The 21,529-nt window shown below is 44.4% G+C and overlaps 1 long non-coding RNA gene across 15 annotated transcripts; it reads right to left on the bottom strand.

Annotated features, from left to right (window-relative positions):
* Positions 1–646: 646 nt before the first annotated feature.
* On the bottom strand, positions 647–21,509 carry LOC129204278 (uncharacterized). 15 transcript variants are annotated; one of them, XR_008576317.1, is made up of 5 exons: positions 14,405–21,353; positions 12,912–13,337; positions 3,742–6,514; positions 2,075–3,568; positions 647–2,028 (listed from the first exon to the last, which is right to left on the bottom strand). It is a non-coding gene; the product is annotated as an uncharacterized LOC129204278 (long non-coding RNA). The 15 variants fall into 15 exon arrangements; XR_008576320.1 differs by lacking the exon at positions 647–2,028 and having other exon boundaries at positions 3,121–3,568; positions 12,912–13,097; positions 13,209–13,337; positions 14,405–21,356; XR_008576324.1 differs by lacking the exon at positions 647–2,028 and having other exon boundaries at positions 3,121–3,568; positions 12,912–13,022; positions 13,209–13,337; positions 14,405–21,356.
* Between the last annotated feature and the right edge of the window lie 20 nt (positions 21,510–21,529).

The raw sequence follows: 21,529 nt of genomic DNA, 5'->3' as shown, positions 1-21,529 counted from the left end.
CTTCTCTTTCCCACTCCCATGCTGGATGGCTTGCGCTGCTATTCATCTCCCTGCCAACACATCTCTCCTCTAACTTTCAGTCTCAACAAGAAAACCCGTGCATGGGTCAGAAAACAATTATTTTTGCAGTGACCTGAGCTTGTGTGGTCATTAAATAAAATCGTTGCTAGCTCAACTGCAGAAATGCTTCCAAGAAACCCATCTCTCCTTATCCCGCCCTGGACAGCCCTCCTATAAAAAAAATATTAAAAAATATCAAACCGCAGTGGGCTGGACTCTGCGGCCACTTACACCAGAGTAACCGTATAGAGGGTGGGGGGACTGCAGCATTATCAGCACATTATCTCTTGTTATCCAGAATAGGCTCTTCCCTGATTCTTCAAACAGGATTTTCCTGTTACTGTGTGTGGGCTGGAAGGTTTAACTACAGTCTGACTCTTCCTACTGCTATGATTTTAATTATCTCCTAGGAATCTTCACGGATGTTGAATAAGGAGGCATAAACCTGCTCGGTAGAGTAGTATCAGTGCTCTGCAAACCCAATCTTTCTAGGGGACAGCTGTTATCATCACACACCAGCCAAGCGAGCAACCACCCCCCTCAACCTTTTACATTAAGGAACAGTTTCTGACTTAAGCCTATTTTGCATCTTCTAAGAAGATTAAAAGAATTAAAGAGAAACCAAGTGACCTGTTTAGTCCATTTAATATTAAGCATATGACACATAGCTTCATCTCATACAGGGCCAGAACAAGCAGAAGGACATGATTATACGTCTTTTATGCTGCTCTTGAGGATTTCCAAGCTGGAACGCTCTGCCTCCATCCATCTCCAGAGGATCCCCAAAGCTTTGTAGTTGCATACACATGCCACCATTCACGGTTCTTGGAAAAACTATCCTATTTTGGTTGTAGCACAGTAATTGTTTCCATATATGAAAAGGAAAGCTCCTCTGGCTATGCTGCAAAGGTTTTGAGGTGGAAAGTGCCTGGGGGCGGGTAGGATGGGGCATGTGAAGCCATGCCCCTCCCAGACCCTGCCTGAGGGCTCCTGCACAAGGGCCAGGTGAACCGGCACTTCCTTTATGCACGTTCCGAGTAAACCCCACTCATCACGTTAGTGCAATGGTGGCATGTGGGTGTAGGGGACACAGAGGGGACAGAGAGTATGGCCTTGAAAGAGGGGCCCTGCAGCAGATCTATGCCTGACAGCCCGCTCTCCACGGCTGCCAGACAAAACGATAAAAGCACAATGACTTCTTCACATCCCGGGGCTGCCTAAAGCTCAGCCTTTCCAGCTGAGCCCCAGTAATGCCAAACTGAAACATAATCTTTTTAAGGACTCCAAAGACACTACAGTAAAACAATTCACCGGCTGACCTAAGCGGGGATGTTTAAAGAAGTACTCATCATGTTCTTCTTCAAGACCATCATAAAAGGCCTGGGCTAATTCCCAAGTGCTTTTACAATCCATTTGCCTGAGTTGCTAGCAGGGAAAAAACTCCAACTACAGTTTATCTGCATGCTGTAGGAACATACAGCTGCCTAATGTCCCTGTTTGCAGCACTGTCTTTGTCCAAAAAGTACTTACAGTAAATATTGTCAATCATAAACAATCCATAACAAATTACCAAACTGTTCCCTTTACATCGGGAGCAGCTGGTATATTGGGATATACTGTGAGAATCAGCATTTGGAGATTTGCCAAGTGGGATTGAGACAGGTTACTAGCCTGGTCATGATCAGTTCTTGCTTTGAGTTGGGTTTATATGAGACAATACCATGTTTGGGTAGCTTGGCATGATTTTAAACATATGTAAACAAAGGGTGAAAGTCGTGTATTTGTGTCTAATTAACCACTTCAGGGCTGCAAAAGGAAATGGAATCTAGCCCCATAATAAAACTGACCCTCCATAATCTATATAGAGAGAGAGGTTCTTTTTTTATATGATTTAGGCTGCAATTTCAGTTAAATCAAGAAATTAGCAGATTGAAATTATTCAGTCACCAAGTTAATACATGTAGGGGCCTACAGGAAAGCTGGTGAGGGACTGTTTATCAGGGAGTGTAGTGACAGGACAAGGGGTAATGGACTTAAACTAAAAGAGGGTCGATTTAGGTTAGGTATTAGGAAGAAATTCTTCCCTGTGAGGGTGGTGAGGCACTGGAACAGGTTGCCCAGAGAAGCTGTGGATGCCCCATCCCTGGAAGTGTTGAAGGCCAGGTTGGATGGGGCCTTGGGCAACCTGGCCTAGCGGAGGGTGTCCCTGCCCGTGGCAGGGGGCTTGGAACTAGATGATCTTTGAGGTCCCTTCCAACCCAAACCACTCCCTGATTCTATAACCAGAATATACACACCCTGACAAGACGGCGAACTGCAGCAGAGCTCAGCAGTGAGTAGGCACATTAGTATGTTGCTCAGATAAAATCTTTTTAAATTCTATCTGCTTTTTCTTCCTGTTAGCAGAAATTCTGGCTTCTCCTTTTGTTCCTTCCCCCTGGTTAATTCCATCACAGGAATAAGGAAGGACACAGGTTTGTTTCACTCACACTATGTGAAACACTGCAAAAATTACGCTAGCACATAAATAAGTAGAAGGGCACAAATATGCTTTGTTCAAGCTCTGCATCTGTTAGAAAGGCCCCCATGCTGCAAACTGCAAAGACAAAAGCATTTAAAAGGGCAAAGATCAGGCTGATTAATATAGTCCAAGTTAGCTCTCATGAGATGCTTTATGAGTCTTTCTCCTTTGCCTTGCCCTTTTATTGCTCTTTACCTCTGTACTCAGCCTGTGTAAATGTGAATGATCAGAACAACTCGATGCTTCCAGGCCAAAGTTTAGCAATGGGTTTAAATTCAAATCACCGTGTTCTGCAAGTTACTCTTCCCTTGGAAGTGTGCAAATCAGTACACTAAAGACAGGGCGGGGAACACGGGTTTTGGCAATTAACTAAGAAATTCACGTTATAATCCTGCAAGACACCTAAAGGCAGGCACCTCCTCGTTTTGGAGACAATAAACACATATAATGATATTAGCACCCTGGTGGAGTCAGCAGATCTTTGAGGCAGACCTACCTCCAGTTTCCCCTTGAAACCAGCGTCCGAAAACACAAAGCTCTTAACTTCAGAAATCAGATTTTGTTAAAACATAAAGGAATACTTTAAAAAAAAATAGAGAACACTTCAAGTGAAGCAGAACAGAAAGTTTCACCAGGTCCTTTCTTTCAAATGCTTCTTTGTCCCATCCTGTTCTTCAAGTGGTTCACCCAACTCATTGTGCTTAACTGCGCCAAAGCATCTCTCCCCCTTCCACATGTCCAACCATGGCCGCAGCACCCAAGAGAAGACAGAGGCAGCCTTCCTCCCTGCTGCCAAACACCACCCTGTGTGTTTTATTATATACCACGTTCCAGGGAACACGATACATAGTAAAAATAAAGAGAAGGGCTGCTACCCCTGCAGGCTGAAAGAGGGGGCCCAGTGGCTGTGGCTGTGTGGCCGTGCAGCGGTCGGTGAGATGCTCTGCATGATTGCCTACTGCGTCTGGTTTCCAACTGGCTGTGTATCTAGGTAGGAGTTCATTATAGGTGAATATATTTGGCAATTGCATGTCTTCTGTTGACTTACGCAGGTGCATGAAGTCACGCTAGCAAATATGTACTGCTTAAGTATAGTTATAATTTATAAACAGCTACATTCTCAGTATTGCAAGATAGATAACTGTCATCGTCATTCTTACCAGGGATGTACAGCCTGTGTAATGTAAGGATGTAGGTAGTCGCTTTGGAGAGGCAAGAGGCTGGTGACTTCACACCAGAGCTTCTGTGTGCCTTCAGAGTTTGTGACCCAGGTTGCAGTCTGATGAAGTAAACAGATCTTTTGTCCCATGGATGGCCTGCTTAGAAAGGGCGAATGCACAAACATGAAGCTCACAAACCACATCACTTACCTGATTTACTTACAATTTCACCAAACTCATTAAAAACAAAGCGATGCTCTACATTTTATAAGATTTAGGCTGCAATTTCAGTTAAGTCAATCAATTAGCAGATTCAATTTATCCAGTCACCATGTTAACACAGCAAATAACCAGATCACATAATGAAAGAAATAATTTTTTTAACCTTATCTTAGAATCTAACGAAGGTCTAGTTTTCTTTTAACCAGAGAAACTCAGCTACTATTTAGCCAATAGTTTATTGACATAGTTAACGTCACTGGAGGACCCTGTCATTACTGGGCATAGGTGGCTGTTGAATATTAGGTGTATATTTTGGTCTTTGGCCAATTAAATGATCCAAACAGACAAGAACTGTACCTGTGCTCAGCTCAACAAAGCAGTTACACAAATGCCTGTGCCCCGTCTTCTTTAAATCTCCTTGTTAATACATGTTAGCAGTTTGATGTTGTTCTTTGCCATCACCATGCAATAACACAGAACCTTTACAAAGATCTAACATGTAGATAGATGACAGTTGAATAATCTCCAGCCGCAGTTTTCAAATAGCACTAGCTTTTTCAGAGAAGAACATGCCAGTGACAGAGTGCTTTCCATTTTTAGCAACCCTAAAGGATACAGCTCACCCTCCTCCTGACTGTGGCTTAATGACACAATAAATCCAACATTAGGGTCCTCACTATCCCACCAGATAACCCACCATCCAAGGTGCAGATCCAGCTTTTGCTCATGCTGTCAGTTAAAATTTCTTTAAAAGTTTTGTTAATTTTGTACTGACAAACTTAATTACAGCTACTGTCTGTCTGTGCCGTTGTCGCTTTATGTCAGACCAGATACCAGTTACCAGCTGTTACAAAATTTGTATGAACTCCATACCACAGATACTGAATAAAATTAATGGAGATGTGGTTGCATGCCCACACCTAACTGGAACCAAACCCGTATGCTTGGGGACCAACTGGTACACAGATCCTGTAATAAAAATGATGGAAGCAGCCTCACGCATGCAGCGCACACGCACTAAAAATAAGACCTGCTTTCACTGAGAAAAAAATAAAAAGTTCAAGCAGCTGTTTGATTTCTTAGGATCTCTCTCCTTAAAGTCACTCTGGGATTTTACCAAATAAGGTGTTCTTCCATAAAGGTGAAAGGCAGAGTGTGCAAAGGTCTTGCTTGAGAAAACTTAACCTCAGCTTCTAGCTGAAATTGCAAATGCAAGACCTACATCAGTATCAATTTTATTTTATAAAAATAATTAAAATTTCTTCAGCACAGTAACTCCTTACGTCCCTTCTTTTCTTGTCAATCACTGTCATGATCTCAGCATTTTTAAAGACCTCCGGATTTTTACTGTGAAGGAACAGAAGAAATAATAAGAGCTCATAGCTCATCTTATTAGCTGTTTGGCATTTTATAAGAGGATATTCCACTCGTAGCTAAACAAAGTTTTCTTGTTCCAATTATCAAGGAGCTTTTAAAAACCTCCCATGTTCTTCTCTTCATGTGTGAGTGAATATTCAGGCTCGGGAGGACATGGTGCGCTACTAATTTTGGTTGCAGTGTTTCAGGGAAGAGTGAGGAGGAGATAAATGGCATCATCACTGCTTTAAGTCAGTTCTTGGACTCCTGGCTTCTTGTGTTCAGTTAGATTTCTGAAAGATACAATTGCTCTGTGCAGTGCTTAGCATGTCCACTGCTTGAAGATTGATCTCTGCGTATTAAAAAAAAAAAAGGCTTTTTTCATACACTCAGGTTTTTACACCATTGATTTGTCTTGGAAGACTGACGTGTCTGGCCCAAGCCACACACAACCAGTCAGCAGAAGGGCAGTGAGTGGTATTTTCATGTGCCATTGTACCGATACGCACTTCCTTCATCTTAGAAGCTGCAGCATATGTTGATTCATTTGAAAAACAGACCCTGTAATAACTGCAGACTTCTAATCACTACAGTCCCAGCTGGTGTTAATGCTTGTCTTATTTAAACTTGTCATTTTATTGAGTTGAACTAGCATGTGCAGAGATATTCTTACCATAGTAAATCTCTTTCCCTTGGCTTCTCACAAGACAAAACATCTTCTTAGCACTGCTGCAAGGCAGAGACAAGACATCTGCAGGGAAGGGCAGACCCTGCTTTGCTGATCAGAAGCTGCTTTTTGAAACAGAAGTAGCCCTTCCTCCGAGTGTGCATTCTCTTCAAATATGTCACAATTTCCCTGTTTGCTAAAGTCCGCCCTATCAATTCCTTCCTTGTTGATTCTGGCAGAAAGTTCATCCAAATCAAGTAAGTGGTGACAAATCTCTGCTCTAAGAAAATAAGATCCCACTGGGAAAGCTGAGTCTAGCCACGAAAACGTTCCACAAGAAAAAACATCACATCGCATCCGTATTTTCCTCATCAAAGATTTTGCAAAATTCTGTCTTGACAAAGCAATTGTAAATTGTCATAACGCCAAGGCACTGCATTTCAAATCTGGAAAATTGTTGGATCTTTTACCCCATTGATGTCATTTTGCTTGTTCCATCTTCTTTCCTCTTTTTCTGTGGCATAAGAGCTGGAAAAGACTTGGTTTTAGGAAGGCATGGTGGCTATACAACTGACATATAGATTTGTGTTGGGTTTGCGTGGCAAGGTTTTGGTAGTGGGGGGGCTACAGGGGTGGCTTCTGTGAGAAGCTGCTAGAAGCTCCCCCTGTGTCTGACAGAGCCAATGCCAGCCGGCTCTAAGACGGACCCGCCGCTGGCCAAGGCCAAGCCAATCAGCGCCTCTGTGATAACATATTTAAGAAGAAGAAAAACACTTGGGGAGATAGAGCTTTTGCAGCCGGAGAGAGGAGTGAGAAGATGTAAGAAACTCTGCAGACACCAAGGTCAGTGCAGAAGGAGGGGCAGGAGGTGCTCCAGGCGCCGGAGCAGAGATCCCCCTGCAGCCCGTGGTGAAGGCCATGGTGAGGCAGGCTGTCCCCCTGCAGCCCATGGAGGAAGGATGAGGGGGTGTAGAGATTCCACCTGCAGCCCGTGGAGGACCCCACGCCGGAGCAGGTGGAGGCACCTGAAGGAGGCTGTGGCCCGTGGGAAGCCCACGCTGGAGCAAGTTCCTGGCAGGACCAGTGGACCCGTGAAGAGAGGAGCCCACGCCAGGGCAGGTTTGCTGGCAGGACTTGTGACCCTGTGGGGGACCCCACGCTGGAGCAGTTTGCTCCTGAAGGTCTGCACCCCATGAGAGGGACTCCATGCTGGAGCAGGGGAACAATGAGAGGAGTCCTCCCCCTGAGGATGAAGAAGCGGCAGAAACACCGTGAGATGAACTGACCGTAACCCCCACTCCCCATCCCCCTGTGCCGCTGAGGGGGGGAAGGTTGAAGCCGGGAGTGAAGTTGAGCCCGGGAAGATGGGAGGGGTGGGGGGAAGTGTTTTAAGACTTGATTTTATTTTCTCATTCCTCTACTCTGTTTTGCCTAGTAATAAATCAGATGAATTCCCTCTCTAAGTTTGGTCTGTTTTGCTCGTGCCGATAATTAGTGAGTGATCTCTCCCTGTCCTTATCTCGACCTACAAGCATTTCGTTATGCCTTTTCTCCCCTGTTTGGTGAATGAGGGGAGTGAGAGAGCGGCTCTGGTGGGCACCTGGCCCCAGTCAGGCTCAACCCACCACAAGATTACATGAGTTCACACTGTATCAGCTAGGCGCAGCAGCAGGCAAGACCAATAAGTGACTTATGACACTGCCCAAGAGATGAACAGGAATGTCTCACTGGCAGAAAGGAATTAACAACAACATAGCGCTGTGGTCTCCAGCTATTTTCAGCACACCCATCAGCCAGCGTAGCCACTGAACGTGCAGCTCTTCAGCCAGAAGCTGTGTTTTCAGAGTCAAAGTTAAACTAAAATAAGCCACCAGGAACAAGACAGACCATCCAACCCGCTTTACATAAGCCCCTGCTTTATTCTGTAGAGAAAGGATGAAGTACCCAACTGTGCAAACCTGATGAAAGAATTTATGTTCTGTTTTCAGACACCTACTTGATTTCAGCCCTGGAAGGGTCAGATGTCATACTGCTGTGATTTCAGTGGCATTAGGGGCTCATTCCAAAAGGTAGTGAAATACAATCTGGTGGAGCATTGCAATATCTACTGTCCAGCTGAATCCAGAACTTCTTGGGCCCCTGGACTCATTACACTATGGGAGGAGACTCAGGTGCCTTGGCATGCAGTAAATGCAAGTAATTAATCCTCAAAATTAAGAATTTGCTAATTTAACCCAAACTACACACAGCTCACTTTTTAGCAAATTATTGTAGTTCAAATCAGCAGTGATGTAGCTCAAACCTTTTCCCTAGGAAAGGGCAGTAACTGATACAACTGAGACTAGTTCAAGTGAAAACTGTTGCCTGGTACCATCAATCGAAATCCTAGGGGACAGGTAGCAAACAACAAAGAACCTGTACAGGGAAGGCTAAAGGGTTAGAGGTGAGTCAGTATTTCACTGCATCACTGCAAACAGGAAGAGGCTATTTCATAAATCATAGGTCATTTCCATCACTTGGAAGTCCATATGCATACTAACAGGTCATTACAGCAAGGAATCACGCACGTGATTTTCCATATTAACCTCAGGCAGAGCGCAAGTGCTGGGCACACTGAAACCCTGCAGAGAGCTCTATAGTCTGCTGTAGACTGGAAACTGTTCCAGAAGAGCCACAGCATATGCTGGTGTCATGAATACACCCCCATGTCTGCAATAACCTTGTCTTATCCTCCTGACCCTGTTCCCCTAATCCGTTAATCATTCTCATGGCATTTCTCCGCGTTCAAACACATCAAGCACCCTTCTCACACCATGGACATGGGTTTTGGAAACTAGTTCAAAAGGTTTGATCCCTGCAGGAGGGGAGGATGCAAATCCTATAAACGCGTGTGGAATTGCCTGTGTTTTGTGGGAGGGAAAGCCAGAGGTTGTCTGCTGTTTGTAGCATTATGGAAGATGCCTCTTCAATCTTTCGCTTGAGTTGGTCACCAGGTTGCTCTGTTTCTGCAGAGAGGAATGTTACCTGCTCTAGGAGATACTAAGGTCTCATCTGTGCTATACTTCTGCAATAGCTAAAAATTAAGACTGCTGGTACTCAGGTTTTTTTAAGAAATTAGAGAACTTTAGATAGGAATTCAGTTCTGAAAACATAGGTTCTTAGTGATAAATAAACCAAAATCAAGGACAGGCATTTTTAAATTTTTGTTCAAAAACTACTTAAATACGTGTAGGAGAATTCGCAACAGAACATCTAGTACGGAATATAAACCACTATATATTAGAACGTGATAAATTCTCCATCATCACTTACTACTACCTTTATTATGTACAGCTTCCTAACAGATCTCCAGTAAACAACAGCCTGAACTACTTATATTTGTGCAATTGCTCCCACGTGGAATTGCACTGATTTCAGAAAAGTTAATGACTATCTACTAATTACATAATTAACTGTTACACTTTATGGCATTGGATGTGAAATCTGACACGTAAAATCAATCACCCGTATTAAGTATCTCCAGACCTTTAAAGATGAGGCAGAGTATTACCCAATATTAGTAACACCAGCCTGTAGATACAGTGCAGGAGCTGTATCTAAGCTTGATGTGTAGGTTAGAAGTCTGACTTTGAGCTAGTCTAACCTCTGCTCCCTCTGCAGTCAACAGAAAGGAACAGACACCTCAAGAGACAAATTAGTCTCCCTGTAACACAAGCATGAGAATTGAGCCCATTCCTGCATAAATAGTTACTCACATAATTAACTGTCTAGTCATTAACTGTCACACATAGTGGGACTCCACAGGAGAATAATTATGCATGTACAAATAATGTTTGGGATCAGGCTCCTGCTAGCTTGTGTTCTGCAAACTTAGATTCCTAAATTAGGTAAGAGGTACTGAAACAAATTTTGGGATGCGTGCGGTCCTCTCCACAGGGCGTAAGGAAAGCCTCAGCACAGGCTGGGCATCTGTTAGGTGTCTGAAGTTCAGCGAGATTAATTCCGTTCACTGTTAGTGTCTTAGGTTTCAATCCCTAATAAACATTGACAACTTATTCAGAGTTATTTCTTTCAATACTTTCGTCCTAGACTGAAGTAGTTCCCAATCAATAGCAACATTATCTCAAACCCGTCTTCCTAAATTTCATTACAATGATTGGTTATTCTCATCTGGAAGAATATCGAAGCAAAATAAACAGTGAGGAAAAGCTCAAATGAAAATATTTTTAATACTTAATTTCTTATAATTACTAACTAAAGATAAATGGAGAATTAGGGGAGAAAAAAGGAAGCACTAAGGCCATCACACTCAATACTCAGCCTGTGAAGTGTTTAAACATTAAAACAACATATAGGCAGTCTTAAAGCCACCCTCTGCTGGTAGAGACCCACAAGTACAGCGGACTAGCAGTTAGAGCAGCCTCTCCAATTTCAAAGCCAGCAGAGATCAACACCTCTGACATCCATTTTGCAGCACCATGCAGTATTTGGCTACGTTGAAGACTTCAGTTGGAGGTGTGACCCGAGCTGTGAGGAGCTTGGGGGACAGAAGGAGCGCAACCCTCTCTGCCTGTTAGCATTACAAGGTGTGGGGGTTCTGCAATGGGCAACTCTGCCCTCCCCTTGCTACCCTTTCAGCCACATCCAGCCCAGGTTTAAACTTACAGCCCCATCCCCAGGAGAGTCTGCGATGGGGGAAGAAGATACGAAGAGAAGGATTTACAACTGCTAACGCAACCCGTGTTCTCTTTGCTGCTCTGTGGGCAAGACAGATGTGCTAGTAAACCACAAACCCTGCCTCAACATTGACTGCTTAACACATGCATACATTAATTTAAAATAAAATGCAAATCTAATGTTCCTGTTTTAAAAATTAGGGTTCCTGTTATGATTTTCACTGTTTTCTAAAGAAATAACACAAAGCCACTTTATGCCTTGGACTCTGAAAAGTGAACATGTTCAGTGATGCCACAAAACTGGACATGTAAATGGATATGAATAGTTAAAACCGATATTACAAGAAGGTTCAAGAAGTTAGATTTTATCTACAGATAGTTTCCAAGATAATCCTTATTAAAGTAGGAGTGATAGTCACATACGTGTATTAATGCATTAAAATGGAGGGGGACCCTACAGAGGTACTGTTAAGTGTTTGAATCTCTTCTTTAAAACATCAACTAATTTTCCATGGGTTTTCACACATAATACTGTAGGTGTAACACTGTAAGAAGGGCTGAGTTTGCTCAGCCTGCTGACAAGTTTTTGCACTATTGTATTTTAGTGGTGACTGGGTATCTGCAAAACAGCGCTTTGGTCTGAGGCGAATGGCTGTAGGAATCTATCCTCAGGTGTCAGCAGGTTAGGAAGGTGCTACTTTAAATGCAAAAATTAAAAATATGAAAATGCACATGGAGAGTACTTTTCATCTACCTTTTAATTGTAATTAGATCTCCCCCAAGATTCAATGGGAACCAGAAGGATTTTGTCCCAGAGATAAGAGATGCCAAAGTACAGTAACAGCAGCCAGATAGTCACACAGATGTCATCCAGTGTAAAACACGGTCCTGAGGTGTAAATGATTTGCCCACTGAACATACCAGGAGAGGATCTAGGTCTTCTGAAGTTTGAGCTCAGTAACTCTTGTGGTTTATGACCCAATGTTAACATTCGTTATTCAAATATTCCTGACTTATCAAATATGGATGCATGCAGCTGTAATATAAAACATGAAAAAAATGCCTACTAAGAAATGTAATTTATATGCCTTTGCATAAAAATGGTCATATTTGTACAAAATGGAGAAATTAATTGATTGTAAGTTACTTGGAGTATGTAGGGATTCTCTGGCCCTTATTTAGCTGAAATAGCTACTGAGAAAAATGGAAATGGGTCAAACGTCGTCTTCCCATCAATACCTGCTCTGAAAGGCCCTTGGAAAAAGTGTAGAGCCACCTTCCTGTTGTGAGCTGATCAGGGCCTTCTTTCTTAGCAGAGGATTTCAAATCCCTAATGCAAGGTTACCATGATATAGCCATGGAACAACATTTGATCACGGTGCCACTAAAGAGAAGACAAAGTCATGTAAGGTGCTTTGTCAAATTTAGCAAAGGTCACACAAGACTCTACAAAGGTATTTCTTGGACCTTGTCCTCATCAATGTCCCCTTTGTTACAAACTGTGCAAGGACGAACAGCTTTTTTCCCCCCCACAGTCAGCTATAAAAAAGTCCACCTAATGGCACACCAAGACACATCCAGGCCTCCTGTATCTAAAGACTGCTTGTGCTAAAGGGCTATGTTAGAGCAGCTGTTCTCAAACAAGAATGGGAATTAACTTCAGGAAGGGGGACACAAAAGGACAAAGGCAGAAGATCGCACCTCTTGAGACTGGTGTCCCCTCACTTCCTCCAGCTGGCGTATCTCCGCCAGGGCAGGGGTGGGTAGAGGGCAGCATCTGATCAGATGCCTGCACCAGCTCTGGAGCTGTTCAGGACATCCCAATAGACAAGAAGGAAAGAACCCTCCTTTCCTCAAAGCTTTCTTTTTTCTTCTTTATAATGATGGGATGCAATAGCCAGAATTCTGCAGCCACCGGAATCACCAGCCCTGCACAGCTGAACAAATGCAGAATTATCCTACATATGCAGAAATAACCTACAGGTTGAATGCTGAGTGTGATGTACTATGGATGGGTGACAGGGAGATACTACAGAAAAGGAAATAACCCAGTGTTTGGAAAACCTGTGTGTTAGCACAAAGCCTCCCTTAACACCTATGTATTAGCTAGAAGCAAAGCGGTGACCAAAGCCAAAGGCTGTTTGCGTGTGGTGGACACAAGCACAATAATGCCTTGCAGTCCCTGCTGAGCAGTAAATTCAGGGAAGACTGGTAGCCATCCCTTTGCATCCCACAGAGGTGAACATTACCTGGAGGCCATGCACAGAAAGCACTACCACAGCACAGGGGAAGTTCTGGTGCGCGTTTCCTTTGGGAGGAACAAGACTGACCAATCAACTGTACCCGAGGAGCAGATCCACCTGCACCAGAGAGCATGACTGAACAGTACAGGGAGGCAGGCATATTCCAAACCAAGGACCTATACCTCAATTTACCTTCAGATAATGGAGAAGTGACTGTAGCAAAAGGCTGGGATATTTGAGATGCCATCAGACCCACGTGAATGAGGCTGCAATGCCACTCAGCGTGAACAGCACCAACCTTACCCCATCCTGGAGAGCCGCTCCGCCTACGTGTTGGCAGAAACTTGCAGGACCCCACACGTGACGTGCTTGGCCATGGAAGCTGGTACGTGCCTCGGTACTCACGACAAGGTTAATCCACAGCCAAATAACCTTCTCAAGGATGAGAGTTTAAAGGACAGACACAAATAGAAATTTTAACAAAACAACTCACACAAACTGTGTCTGTTGGGGACCAGACTGTCACGTTTGATCTGTTCTCGAGGGTACAGCTACTCCATCCCAAGAGTCTGTTGGCAACACAGAGCTCCTCTATTCTTCCATAATTCCCCTGGCTTATTAATTTATATTTTATAAATTGTTAATTTATAAATTATAATATTTTAAATATATACAATAATGTATATAAACATAGTTAAATACATACATTTTATATACATATATGCATATATTTCCAGGTATGTTTTTATAAATGTTTATAAATGTTTATAAATAATTTATAAATATATTTATAATGAAGAGTAAGCAAATTCATTTTCATTGGACCTAGAAAAATAAATCCTCTTCCCTCACCCACTCATTTCCAGGGGGTAGCATTGGGACAGCTACAGTCACAATCTATCCTGGAGAAGAGGAGCTTTCTGTGGGCAGGAATTTGCAGGAGGCTAACCAGACCTCACCGATACAAGCTAGTAAAGCACGCCTGCCCTTCATCCCCGGTGAGATGTAGTAACCCCTTGGCTCTGCAGCATCCTCCTGCCAATTCACGTGAGGATTGCATCTGCCGCTACTTCTCATTTGTTTTTCCAGAAAGGTTAACAACAGCAATAATCTCTTAGGGGACACAATTACTATTTTAGCTGACATTCGCTAAAGCAGAGCAAGTACAGCGAAGCCACGGCACGTCACTCTGAAACAGCTGCCACCGCATCATCCTCATTAGAGGACGACACCATTATCGGCACAGAAGCAGTAAATCATATTTACAATGTAAGAGTTCACAGTAGTGAAGCTGACTTCACTCATAAGGAGCACTGCTAAAATGTTGATGTGGAAAACTGAAGTTAGGCTTTTCATCTATCATATGTGAAACATTTTAGTACCTAATTATCTGTTTTTGCAGATCTACTCTGCCATTAAATATAGGAGTGATATTTGGCTATGTGTGCTGGGGTAACATACAGCTCTGTAAGAAATTAGTTCATTGTAAGAGAACATACTGGTACTGTCTGCAACAGTCAAAAAAAACTTAGGGGAAAACTGCTCCACATCTTACTCCAGCACCCTTCTCCCGCTGGGATTTGTCTGGACTACACCTAGCAATCACCAGTGCTGCTTACAGACATCAAGGCTTCTCGAGCTGCCACTGCCTGGTCAGGCAGCTATGCGCACCAAAACATCTGGCTGGGTCATGAGACCTAAAGCAGAAGAATACAGTTAGCAAAAGCATTCGTGTGCACAAGGGACACACTGCTGCTGCTCCTCTCCCCCAAAATAAACTGCATCCTTAGACACACAACTTAATGAGACAGAGGCTTTGGTGACAAGCCCAAGAACTTGACTACTGCTGTGCACCTGGCCACCTATTTTTAGTGCCACGTTGCAAATGCTCTAAACCAGCTCACTGACCTGATCCTGCTTTTAGAAAGCCGCACAACTACAAACCACCTTCGCTTCCACTCTGAGTCACAGAAGAGCACGCACAGGGCTGGGAGCGTGCCTAATACCCTGATGAAGACACTGATAGCTCACTACGCTGCTCCAGGTAGTTGCGTTGGCAACTACAAGAGTGAATGGCGTACTGTGGCACGGGGGCAAGGGGGAAAAGACACCACCAATCTCCATAAACCAGCAACGCCACCACAGCCTCTGCATCATGCGTTTGCATTATCTGAGAGCTCAGAGAGCTGAGGCAATACACCTCCTGGGAATGCATGCCCATAACGGCTCTACTGGGTACAAAACAACTCTGATACACATGAATCCAGAACCCGAGAACAAGACAATAGCTCTGCTTTGAGCAAGCTAGTTTAGCTTAAACCTCTATGCTGGTTTTGAAAACCTCTCCTATATTGCACCACATTGAACCTACAAAACCACAAAAACCATCTCCTCTTCACCTTGAGTGCCCTAGGTCTTGTGCGTGCAGAAGAGCAAGGAGCAGAAGAGATGTGGGGTCACGCAATTCAGTAGGTAAAGTGCTCAATCCTAATGTGTCCTTTAAGCCTCTGTGACAGCAGCATGACACGATCTTTTTCGTAAAGTCGTGCAACAGGAAACGAAGGGCTGTAAGAGTAGCCACTGAATTCATCGTGAGGAAACAGCCCTGTGTAAACCTGACCTGTGTGGACTGGGGCCAAGACATAAAGGTCAGCTGCTTACTAGCAGTCCACTAAATTACATCCTTAGGACGCTGCATGTAAATAACTTGACAGAATGGAGCAAGTGAAATCATGTGAGTGGAAACTTGGCCAGGAACCTGAGATACTTACTGTTGTTCAGAGTTTTCCACGAAGAGGTATTTGCAGAGAAACAGCAAAAAACCAAAAAATGATCAGGTGGTGGAAAAGAGCCAACCAGCAATCATGTACAGAAAGGCTAAAAGTTTGGGTAAACAGCAGAGTCCAAGGCAAGGAAGAGGAGCAAAGCCAGGGAACGCTGACACAGGAGATGCTATCAAATGATGGTCTCCCCAAAGCTGTATGCTTTTTCACAGTGCAGCGTTACTTACCCAAAAGGAAATGGTTTGCGTGCATTACGAAATGCTTCAACTGTAATACCGTTTAGGTAGCCACACTGCCAACGCTTGTATTTTCAAGCCGAATCATATAGAAAGCAACATAGCATTTTGCACCACTGCATCCAATAGCTGGAGAACCTGAGAACACTAGCATGCGTAACCATGTGTTATCATTTTAGTTGCAGGACTTTTCAAAAATAAATAATGGTACATAACTTAACACAAAATTCCAGCTGTTAACATTAAACATTTACATGTAGTTATGGCTTTCACGTTCTCCCTCCATTCAACTTTTTGCTACAAACCTCAAAAACAAAACGAGGGACAGAACAGTGCTGAAGATCGCCATAACTGAAGGCTCACATCGCCTTTGTCACAGCCTATTTCCCAAAATGTATTCTTTCCCCAAAGATATTTTAGTGGGCTTTTAATTTCAGTAGAGTTTCTGTGACCCTTCAAAAAAAAAAAATCCTTGCTGCCTCCACCCTCTTTTTTTTTTAAAGGACTAAAAGCTAGTAGCATGCTTGAGGATTTGCCAGCTCATGGACTACTTGTCTGGCACGCCATCAGCTGCACAGTATCAATTACCAGCTCAGGTTTACCACTGCACCACAAAAACAGACCTGCCCACGATTAGCGGCAACCGGGGTCGCTCCACACCTACTGTCACCTCAGTGCTATACCCCTGCCTGCTTTCTGCAGTACAGGGCTTTACCAAGCGTTGTGCTGAAGAGGGCAGTGCACATGCCAACATCTGCACCACCATTGCCTGTGTTTTGTGTGTGCCAGTTTTCAGCAACCCACAGGTGGGGAAAGCCAGTGATGTTCAGCACAGGGCTGCAATCAGTCAGATAGCTCCACAGGAGTTCGATACACCAGGCAAAGGTATTACTTTTGAATCCGAATACTCCCATTTGATGAGGAAGGTTCTTGGTAGTTGCAAATACGCTCTGAAGACAAACGCGGTCTGCACACAAACCTACGGTTTTCAGTGGCCACCTTATGTCATCCCACCTTAACAGATACATCCATACATAGCTAAGAAACAGCAGCAGAACATACTCTGTTTACTGAGTTTCCCCCACTGCTAGTGTGTGTTCCCAAAAAGCAGTTTCCCACAACTGGAGTTTCTTGTACTCAAAATTATGTGCGGTTTCTCCAAGGCCCATCACAGTGCCCCGATCACCACTTTAACTCCCCTATTCCCAGCCCCTCCTCTAGGATCTACAGCACAAGTACTTTCGTGTTTCAGTATCAGATGAGGTCTCATTTAAATTCAAGGGAGTTAAAAGTTGGGGAGGAAAGTTTTTCTCTCTAGTAAAATGAGTTCTTTCAGAAACCAGTTCTTACAAACCCAGGGACCTCCAGACCCTTTCCTGTTGTGTAACTGCTACTGAACTGCTGCCATGTTTCAGAACATGTCCGTGCTACCTAAAGAGGTTCTTGACTGCTCTTGGAACACTCTTCTTGTGCTGAAAAATAAAAAAAGTAAACACTTTATTAGTCACTACAATTATTTTCAGAGAAGCTTTACAAACTTTTTTGGCTATCCAGGAATACTAGGTTCTTCCAGAAATTGGTTTAACAGCTGTCTCCCCACAATTTCATTGAGAACTCTTAAAAAGGCAGAGAAGCCTTCACTCTTACCTGTTTCTTCCAAGCTCTACCTGTTTAAGAACATAGCAGACAAAGCAATGTGTTCTTCTGTATTGTTACCATTAAGATACCTGCAAACAATACCACGATATACAAGTACTTACCCAATCTACCCAGCTGAACTCACTCTCTCACCTTGCAGCTCCGGAAACTCTTTGGGAAATAGCTCCACAGGAGACAATTACAAACAAAAAACCTTCACACAGCAGCTTCTTCAGCCTCCAGAATCTGAACATCACCTTTAATGTGAAAGAATTCACACCCTTGCCCCACAGGCTTTGAAGTAAGCAGATGGTCAGTGACACTTCAACAATCCTCCCTCCTCCAAGGGGGCTGTGGACAACTAAGTTTTATAGCTGGGATAATTAAGAAAACAGGATTTTAAACAAAACTTACGTGCCAAGACTAGCAGAGATCCTATCGATCACCCTTAGAATCCATATTCCGCTCTGAGTGCAAATAAAAATTTCCATCCGGCTAATTTGCATACCAGGAATTATGTAAGGCCTGACAATTTGCACAAACCAAGACAACCGCGCATCCTGCCATTTATCCATGCTGCACTGACACAGATGTTGGCACCATGACAGCAGAACATCAGACACCTTAAAAATCATGTTATCACACAACATATTTGTACACTTCATCTCATAAATTCACATATTTCTCATGCAGACTGTAGAGGTGCTGTACTATTCAGTGATGGCTCAATTCAGAGCTTCCAAATCTGTGAAGTTTTCATTAAGAGCAAGAACTTGTCAGAATGAATGCTGAGATATAAAGCCAGGTTTCTACATACAAACATAGAGTAAACAATTGCTTCTTTGAGCAAAGGCATCACACATTCCTACTTATCCTCGTCTTCCACATCCCTCCTGCAGGGTCTTCCAACTGCTTCTCCTGGTCTGCAGGACACTGGGTAGTTGCTTACCTGAGTCCACAGTGACCAAAAGCACTTCGGGAACAAAGCCAACCCATAATTTCCACAGTGTAGGATGTCAGCATAGTAGTTCAAGTACACACAAATGTATCAGCTTCATAGGCTCAGGACCGTACAGACGTGGAAATAAGTTTCCATTAACAGTAGTAAACCAGAGTATACCCACGCATGTCAGAAATGCCAAAGGCAGGCTTTGAATTGTCATCACCTTGTGCCTTTTCACGTGACATGTTGAGACAACACCTGTTTCTGCAATAGGACTGTAAGCTGCTTGTGCATCTTGCAACTAAGACCTGTCGGGTCAGAAGAGACTTGGACATCAGCGCTTTCAAGTGAATGGAGTATCCAAGTTTGTGACACACAACACAGGTTTCATCATTACTATCTCCAACAAGTTGTGATCAATGAGTAAAATCCATACACATAGGAGTATCAACACCCCCAAACTGATGAAAGTGAACTATACACACACAGAAAACTATTTTACTTGTCTCTTGCATCAGGCATTCATTTGGGTGGTTTGTGAAGTCAATTCCTTTTTTCCTATATTTCAGCATACTACAGCAACTCTTAGCTGAGACATCAGTGCCATCTACATGTTCAGATAAAAAAACATGGTATAAACAATGAAATAAAGTTATCTGTAAAGCAGGATGCATCCTTGTCTCCTCCTCAGAGGAGCAGCACTGACACAAGGGGGAAGGGGAGGAAGAGAAGGAATCAATACAGGTGAAACCAATTGTTTCTAAACCAGTTTAAGTAACAAAGCACACTGTCTGCAGACTACCTTGGATGAAGATTTCGCACACATTTTCTTCCAGTTATCAAAAAGACAAGCAAGCCCCCTCCGCCCAATTACTCCACTGCAATACTTACCATCATTACCTGGTATCAGCTGCACAGACACAAGCATAGGCTGAAAGTCTACAGTGGGCAGCTGCTGTGACAGAAGTCATCATGCCACTGCCCCTTTTTTCCACCCACAGCACACCTAATCTAAAGGTATCTGCGTAGAGAAGAATCAGAAGTAGAAAAAGAAATAAAGGCGGCTGTACTTGTAATTCAGAATTCTTCAGATGTATGCAACTGCTACTGAAAGTTATAGCATTACACTCCTCCCACCCCTTTTCTTCAGTGATGAATATGGCAAAACTGGACAAGCTGGGGGTGGGGAGAAGCACCTCCTGTCCCAGGACACTGAGCATTTTACAGGAAGGCAAGCAACTGGTTCAGATTCTTCAACTGGAGGGAGCTGGATTTAAAGAGAAGAATGGCACGCACTGCTGTAGTATCAACAAATCTTGAAAGGCTGCAAGGTTCAGGGTAAGTAACTGCATCATAAAACATCTCATGACATCCTTCCTCCACCATTCAAGTGTATCCTCAGGCAAACACAGTACTCTATTTGTGTAGTTATCGTGAGGCAATATCCTGTGCAAATGCATTGTACTTACCTCCAGGAGGAGCCAAAATATGAAATAAAAATGTGTAACCCCATTTTTCCTGAGCTATACCACTACTGGACTTCAGCTAAGACTTCCAGTGAGCACGCAAAACTCTTCACAGCTCTTTTCAATGGAGTATCTTCCTGAAGTAATAGAGTACTTTATTTCACAGGAATCAGCTAGAAACGGTGTTATTTCACAAACCATGCAATACTTTCAGTATCCTCCCTTCCAATTCTGAGCAAAGATCCGACATGTTATTTCAGGGACCTCCAGTCCCCTTAAGCCTAAGAGAGATTTAAGTAATCACTCATTTGGCAAACGGATCACTTCCCATTCCCCCACACAGAGACTAGCACAAGCAGGGATCATGTTCAGTACAGTAAAGTCTACAATCCACTGCTCAAAATCTAGCCCACCTCCTACGCAGCAGCCAGAGGGTACACTGAAACCCAGACCGTGCCTAGTCAGCTGGCTAAGCCATGCCAATGCTAGACAGCAAGCACAGGTAAGAAAACAGGGAAGCAAGGCAGCTTGGCTGCTCCCCATACCATGCTGAGAGGTCTTACAATGTTTTATACATTCTCTCTGCTCTTTCAAGGTTGATTTATGTCTCTATAGGCATACTGAGGGCAGCTGCCTTTAGGAGAGAACAAAGCTCCTCCTACTGGTCACACCAAGCCAGGGATCTATGACAGCTGAACACTATTAGTGCAGTTATCAGACAGAAGCCACAACCCTTGAAAGAGCCCCAAATCAGCAAGCACAGGCTGTCACCTGGTGTACGACAAGGGCACGTTCCAGCCGGTTCCCTGCTGAGGGCCTCCCCCATCAAGGCCAGGCCAAGGCCTCAGCCGTGCTCTTTAAGCCACAGTCTGTACTTCATCCCAGGCGAAGTCCAAACACCTGAGCAGCTCCAGCCCCCCTCACGGGGCGCCTCTTCCCGGAAGGCACAAGCCCATGGGCCACCAGAGCCAGCCCGGTTTCTGCACGACACGCAGCAGCCTCCCCCTCCAGACCTAGCACAGTCCCAGCCCCGACACGCACCACAGCCGCCTACCCTCACAACCGTGACCAGCAGCCCCTCTCAGCCGCTACCCCCCCAGCTCCTTCCACGGACCCACCTCAGCGGGCACCGCTCCCGCACCGCCGCGGCCCGCTCGCCTTCAGGGCCCCGCTGCCAGGGGCGCACGGCCCCCTGCGCCCCGCAAAGGGGGCGAGCCGCAGGAACAAACTCCCACCTCGCTCCCGCCACGGAGAGACACTGCCCTACCAAGAGCTGGCGGGCACCCAGGGACAACCGGCCGCTACACGATATCCTTCGGGGCCCTCCACGCCCCATCAGCTTCCCCCTTCTCTCTCAGCCACTCCTCAGCCTCCCCCTTTTCTCTCACCCCCTCACACAAGCCCACTTCACCCCCTGAGCCAAAACCTGACTCCCACCCCTCTCCCTTTCCGACATTTTAACCCGGTTCCCCGGTCGCTCCTCCCGAGCTAAAAGCATCCCACGCCATCAACATGGCGGCCGCCGCCACCTCCTTCCCCAACCCCCTCCCACTCCCCA

Source organism: Grus americana, chromosome 1 (genome assembly GCF_028858705.1).
Source record: "Grus americana isolate bGruAme1 chromosome 1, bGruAme1.mat, whole genome shotgun sequence".
NCBI lineage: Eukaryota > Metazoa > Chordata > Aves > Gruiformes > Gruidae > Grus > Grus americana.
The sequence above is the reverse complement of the archived record's forward strand: the minus strand, read 5'-3'. Positions and strand labels throughout refer to the sequence as shown.